The 7,527-nt window shown below is 44.4% G+C and overlaps 1 protein-coding gene across 1 annotated transcript in view; it reads right to left on the minus strand.

The window, feature by feature from the left end:
* NSMCE2 (NSE2 (MMS21) homolog, SMC5-SMC6 complex SUMO ligase) overlaps positions 1-7,527 on the minus strand; it is a 330,848-nt gene that overhangs the window by 109,321 nt on the left and 214,000 nt on the right. The gene's annotated exons all lie outside the window — the stretch shown is intronic.

The raw sequence follows: 7,527 nt of genomic DNA on the forward strand, positions 1-7,527 counted from the left end.
TGCCTTGCATGGCCACTTGCAAGTTTTTAAGATTCCAGGCAATGAACTAGGAAATGGACTAGAAGCACTAAAGATGTTAGTAGGCTAATTAACTGAGATGTCCCATGATACCATGGCCCTAAACCTCCAAATAAAGAAACCAAATCCTATGAGGTGTTTGGTTGTACATATGCAGCTTAAGCAGTTACTCTTTTATTTTTTTGTCATCATAAATGTATCTATCATACAACTTTGGTCAATTCAACTTTTTACAAGTGTACCACTTACAGATTCCAATTACAATACAGGTATGTGTCACTTAACGTCCACAGTATGTTCTGTGAAACAGGATGTTATGTGACTTGGGTGCTATGCAAACACCATGTTAAGATCTCATGGGAGCTTGCTCCTGGTCTTCCCCGTCACTGCTGCTGTCGCTGAGAGGGTGGCAGTGGGAGCAAGAGGAAGTGAGAGGGGAGGAAGTGACACATGCCCAGCCCTGCTTACTATTCTGTCCACCTGAGCAGCAGCCCAGGCACCACAGCCCCAACTGCTGCCATCTGCCTGCCTCCCATACAAACCCAAGAGCTGTGCCCAGAGCCATGTCCTTTGCGTCACCTGCCTGTATCCCACCTGGGGTCCAGTGCTGCAAGAGTCTGTGTGTGGGGTCTTTAAAACCATTAGGGGAAAATAATAAACAAAACAAGAGCTGCTTTCCCTTTAAACAAACAAACAAAACAACCTTATGGGACCATGGACGTATAAGCAGTCGGATGTTGCTCGAAGGGATGCTAAGCAACACCCACCTGAAATCAGCTGTGCACCTCCACCTTAAATCAGTGGACTTTTCCACACCCCTTCCCCGTCCTCCCAGTCCTCCATCCTCTGAGCATCACTAGTACATTTTGGTCTCTACCCATTTGCCTTTTCTTTCTTTCTGAATATATGTGAGGTCATATAATACTTGTCCTTTTGTGACTGGCTTATTTTGTTCAGCAGGTCTTCTAGCTCCATCCATACTATAGCATGTATCAGGCCTTCACTTCTCCTACTGGCTGAGTAGTATTCTACCATATGTATGGACCACATTTTGTTTATCCATTCATATGCTGACGGACACTTAGGCTGTTTCCACCTTTTGGCTATTATGATTAGTGCTGCAATGAACACTAGTGTGCAAGTCTCTGTTTGAGTCTCTACTTTTAAGTCTATTGGGTATATACCTAGGAGTGGAATTGCTGGGTCGTATGGCCGTTCTACTTTCAGTTTTTGAGGAACTGCCACACTGTTTTCCACAATGGCTCTACCATTCTGCAGTCCCACCACATTCTTGCCAACATTTGTTCTTTTCTTTTCCACAATGGCTCTACCATTCTGCAGTCCCACCACATTCTTGCCAACATTTGTTTTTAGCCATTCTTTTTTTTTTTTTTTTTAAGTCTTAGCCATCCTAAACCAAAAACCAAATCACACTCACTGCCGTCGAGTCAGACCTGACTCACAGCGACCCCTCCTTGGGTTTCTGAGGTGGTATCACTACAAAAGTAGATTGCCCAAACTTCCTTCCGAGGAGTGGCTGGTGGGTTTGAACCTCCAGCCTTCTGGTTAGCAGTCAAGTGCCTTAGGCACTACACTACCAGAGCTCCTTTAGCCCTCCTAGGGGAGTGAAACAGTTCCTCACTGTGTTCTGATCTGCATCTCTCTGAGGGCTAATGATGCTGAGCATCTTTTCATGTGTCTGGTGGCCATCTAAATGTCCTCCTTGGTGAAATGTCTACTCAAGTCCTTTAGTGCCATGGCTATTTTTGTTGTTGTTGTTGTTGTTACTTTATTTTATACGGGGTCTCTGGGTGCCACAGACAGTTAAGCCCTCCACTACCAGCCAAAAGGTTGGTAGTTCAAACCCACCCATGGTGGGTGGGGCTCAGAAGACAGGCCTGGAGATCTGCTTCTGAAAGGTGACAGCCTTGAAAACCCTATGGAGCAGATCTGCCTGCAACCCATGGGGTCACCGTGAGTTGGCACTGCCTTGAGGGTAACAACAATTATTTAATAAATAGCTGGAGGAAGTCATCTAAGGCTCAAAGATGGTATAATAAACTCCCAGAAACCAAGTCTGCAAATTATTCTTCTTTCCCTCCTACCTCAGCCCTTTTGGTCTCTTACATAGTTGTGGCGTGTCTTCAAGAATGGCCTTCTTGGTGGGGACCAGGTTTGCTGGTCCAATAGAGCCTGGTGGAACCACTGAGACTATGGCCCCTAGCTGCCCTTCAGGTCTGGAATTGAACCCACACCTGTGGTTTCCAGCCAAACAAAGTACAGGCATGTGAGTTAAACATTTACCTCAAGGAGACACATGCCCTGGAGAGAACAATCACGGGAGAAGGAAGGGCTCCTTATGCACAGGGAGACAGCTCAGGGGGCAGGAGAGTATGGAGGGATGGACACAGGGAAGAGGTAACTATGGGGAGGAAGTGGGAGGGGAGCTGTTGCATTGTGGTAAACTGTGGTCAATGACATGCGACAAAGTATATGTGAACTGCTGTATGGAAAGTGAATTCGCTCTGTAAATCTTCACCCAAATCAAAAAAAAAAAAAAAAAGAATGGCCTTCTCTGTCCTGGGCTGTGCTGCGTGGGTGGGTAAGCAGTGCCGCTGGAGTGCAACAGACATGGCAGGACTCAGCAGAGGCTACACACAGGTATCTTCAACTTTACCTTTTGACAATTGTCTTTTGAAAGGAACATGAACAGACTAGGAAATGTAAAATAAACAGAAATGCTACAATTAAACCTGAAACTTCAAAGAAATTCCCTATTTGTAGCAGATCACTTCGGGTTTGCATGGCTTACTCTGAGGAGAGCTTGGGAAGTCCTGACTTGGGGGCATCCATTAAGGTCTTGGGTTTCGCCTGTACATGTGCGATGTGTTCCTTCGGCAAGCATCCTGAGTGCCAGTGATGTGTCAGGCACTGGAAACTCAGAGAGGAATAAAGAAGAGCCCCTTCTCTCCCTAATTAGCTGTCTATCTGAGGACATCAGAAGAACTCTGCATGGTAAACTGTGGCTTTCATTAATTCAAAATCGATTTTTTTTTTTTTTTTTAAAGTGAGCCCCAGGCAGTGGGCACCATTTTGGGCACTGAGGAGTCAGCAGTGAATAAAACACAGAAATCTCTCTACTCTAAAGCTGGTATTTGAGAAAGGTTCTTGAGTCAGCCTGGTACTGAGTTTGCCCTAGGGCAGGTAGGACCTTTTACCTTATTCCAGAACTTCAGCACAGTCAGCCTTGAACCTAGCAGTAAATTAAACATAAGGCTAGAAGTAATTTTTTAGTTTCGTCATATGAAGCATGATCCAATAGGTATAACAGGGCATGTCAATGTCTAAGAGAGAGCGTCCAGAAATGTCATATGGTTATCTTCATCTAAGTCCTTGAGGAACTGCAATGAAGGTAATGATTCTTATTTGGCTACACTGAGTTTTCAAATTCCGGCCCAGGCAGGCTTCTGGAAGACAGATGCCATCTCACACTTTATCGCTCTCTCTACCCACTTAGTCTGGGTACTTATTCAATACTTGTTGATTACATAATGAGTTGAATAGTATTTTCTTAATGAGTTTGAATAGCTGTATTTATTCCCCCAGCCAGCTCAAGTCCTACCTCCTATGAAGGAAATAGTAAGACCGACTATTATAAACATACAGAATGGAACAATTAAAAAACTCTTCTCCAACCCTTGCAGAGAAGCAGTGAAATGGTCAAAACTACCACAATAAAACAATTACTCCTTGTCTTGATATAATGCCTGATACTTTTCCAAGCTCTTTTAAGACTACTATTTCATCTGATTCTTACATCACAACTATGAAGCAAACAGGGTAATCACATTTCAGAAGTGAAGCAACAGAGAGGGTCTCACCAAAAGCCACACACCCTCTTAGCAACTGCTTAGAAAACCACCCAATTCACTCATGACCACCAGGCTGTGGAGCTAGAAGCTCTGAGCTCCACGTTTCAAAGTGCTGGGCACAGACCTGGTGCTGGGTGAGCACGGACCATCTGAGTCGTCCCTGCTACTCAGTATCCAGAGCAGCAGTGGGTGAATGAATGAATGAACAACGAATGGATGAATAATAATGACTAGATGAATGAATGAGTGTCAAAGCTCAAGGAAGGTGTGACTCATATACTTTTGCTCCACGGACAGCAGCTTTCAAACCATTACATAAAACTGACTTCACAAAAGCTTTTCAAAAGCTTCTAAATTGCTCTTCTTATTTCCTTACCTGATTAGCTTTTAACCAAAGTAGATGTTTTCTCCTGAGCTATTTTCAAAGCTAATCTTTAAATCCCTTGGTTATGAAATCTTAAGGATTAAATATTTGCTCTGTGAAAATGCATAATGGTTCAGGCAAGAAAAAATTTAAAAGTGGCAGTATACTGACTAAATTAAATTTCCAGAAGTCAAAGGAAAATTCCAGAGTCCAAAATCTAGCAAAAGAGTTATATTAAAATGCCTTAAGTGTGATGGATTTCCAATGAGAGTGCGTTTACCAGTATTTCAAATGTTACTCAAATTATAAACCCAACAACATGAGATAGTAACATCAGAGCACAGCAGGCAAATGGGGAAAAAAAAAAAACTAGACGCTTACATACACAATAAAGGCTTTATGAAACTGGACCTACGCAACATTTGACCACCTAAGGGTAGTTTTCTGATAGAAAACAAGGTTAGCACTTCCAGCCGCCTGAATCTGATCATCTTCCACTCTCCCCCTAGATTAACGATGCTGGGGCTCAGCTGGCATAAACCTGCTTGCTCTGCAGTGTCCTGCACAAGAGTGATTGTCAATACACATCAAACAATGCACTTTGCATAACTCCACACACAAGACAGTGCAGGTGAGTACATGATTGTGATGACCGTGCAGTATTCTGGTTGACTCACAAAACAGAGCTTTTCTCCTCTTCTTTGCAGAAATAACACTGGGGTCTCTCTGTCACAGCCATTGAGCACTTTTATCCATGGAGGCTTTGTTCCCCACACTGGGCTCCCTTGCACATATGGAGTGCATAAGAACATATGGTAAACTATAGTCATCTCTTGCCTGAAACCTCTGTGGGTTATGTTTGGAATGAAAGAAATCAAACCACAACAGACAGGAAGGGATCTTAGAGCCCACCTAGAGCCAAACCCTCTTTTTATAGAAAAGAAATCTCAAGCCCGGAAAGGGAGAGTGAATGATCCCTGGTTCCACGTCCACTAAGGGAGGATCCAGCAGGTCCAGTATTCAGTTCTAGAGGCAAACCCACCACCATACACATGCATAGTTAGCCCCAGTAAGTCGAAGGGACCTGGCCTAGTCTGCAGTGGCCCTGCTGCTACCGTGCCATGTTGGCAGAGTACAGCTCCTCCTGAAGACACCATCTTTTATTTTATTCTCTTGGCTCCATTCTGAAAAACACGCTTTTCTACTTGGCTGGTATCAGCAACCGAGCCTGAGGAGCCAGACTCCTCTAGGCAAAGTCTAGTGGGCCCATGTTCAGGGGCCCACTCCTTTCACCTTCTGACTCAGCAGAGCATCTCCTCCCAGTCCTGGATTTGAAACCTGACTCAAGAGTAGCGTGGTAGGATACACCCCAGCTCTGGCTCTCACACCATCTTTGGCTTCTAGAAAGCCACGGAACCTTTCTGGAACATTTTTAATTTTTTAAATGACACATTCACTGAGCAATTTTAATGGCAAATGTTATGTGTCTGGAAATGAACTAGACACTTCGACTATGGGATAATAATAACTCATTTTAAAAGTGACAGGCACTATGTTAAGTTTATTATCTCATCAAATTGTCTTAACCACCTTCCCAAAAGACGTTATGATTTTTCTTCCTCTTTCACAAATAAGGAAACCGAGGCGTAGTTAGTCCTCACATGGCTTTCCTATTTTAGAGGAGAGGAGGCCTGCCGAGCAGCTAGGAGGCAGGACAGCCAGGACTGACGCCCATGTCTGGGTAGCCCACTGTGCTGAGCACTGGAAGGAGCCCCCCATGTGCTCCTCAGGAATGAACCTGCTGGGAGGGCCACTGGCAGCAAGCCCTCTGTGGTCGCCAGAGAGGTGCTGGGCTCAAGGTCATGCCCTCATTTCCCAGCTCAGGGCCGCTCTCGAGGACTCCGAAGGTCAGCTGAGCTTCCGTTAAGATTGCATCATCGCAGCTTGACCTCTCCCTCTTCCCAGTCCTGCTTCCTACTCCTCCGTTCCACAGACGTTGGTCCCAAGAGCACGTGTAACAAACATTCTGCATACTAGTCACCATCTCAGAGTCTGCTTCCCCGAAAACCTAGCTGGTGTCTGGATTCTTTTCACCTTATCTCAACTGCTTCATCTGTAAGAGAACGTTCGACTTGATGAGCCCAATCTAGTTTCAGCTCTGAAACTGCAGTGTGGCACAGCTGATGGAAATTAGGAGTCCCAAGACATTATTTTCATCTGGTCCATTTACACTTGTAAAATGGGGAATTATTACGTGTCATCTCAGAGCTGTTGAGACCATCAATTTATAAATGACAAAGCCCATATAAATATGAGCTATTATTATTAGGATAATTATGACTGTTAAATTCATAGGAGCTGCAATAAGGGTGGATCGGCAAAGACAAAAACATGATACTTTTCCACAATTCTCTGGGGGTACCCCACTGCAGACCCTGTGCCCGGGCACCCTACTGCAGACCCTCTGACCAGGCACCCTTCTCTCAGTGGACAAGCATGTCTCCTATTTCACAGGAAGAAAATTAGGCCTATTAGGTGTGAGTTTCAATTTTCTGCCCTACTCCTATAAATTGTGTACATCTATACCCACTCTCCACCCACATTTTACTTGGATTGACAATCAGCATCCACTGTATTTTACTGGGAAAATCTGCTACAACAGACTTCTTCACAGTGTTAAAGGGCGAAGCCACTTTGAAGACTAAGGTGCACCTAACCCAAGCCACGGTATTTTCAATCACCTCATATTCATGTGAAAGCTGGATAAGGAAGACTGACAAAGAATTGATGCATTGAATTGTGGTGCTGGTGAAGAATACTGAAGATACAATGGACTGCCATAAGAATGAACAAATCTGTCTTGGAAGAAGTACAGCTGGAATGCTTCTTAGAAATGAGAATGGCCAGACTTCACCTCACGTATTTTGATCCTGTTGTCAGAAGGGACCAGTCCCTGAAGGAGGATATCATGCTTGGTCAGCAAAAAAGGGGAAGACCCTCCATGAGATGGATTGACACAGTGGCTGCAACAATGGGCTCAAGTATAGCAAGGACTGTAAGGATGGCGCAGGACTGGGCAGTATTTCATTTTGTTGTACACAGGGTAGCTACGAATTGGAGCCAACTTGACAGCACCTAACAACAACAATATACCCACTCTTACTGTATCCCTTCAATCACAAAGGACTATCCTTGACCCTAGTCCTTTCCATTTCCAGTAAGACCTTATTATTCTGTTCAACCTCTTCCACTTTGCTGCTATGAGGTCATAAA

This window comes from Orycteropus afer, unplaced genomic scaffold (genome assembly GCF_000298275.1).
Source record: "Orycteropus afer afer isolate SDZICR_OR568_19922 unplaced genomic scaffold, OryAfe1.0 scaffold00106, whole genome shotgun sequence".
Taxonomy (NCBI): Eukaryota; Metazoa; Chordata; class Mammalia; order Tubulidentata; family Orycteropodidae; genus Orycteropus; species Orycteropus afer.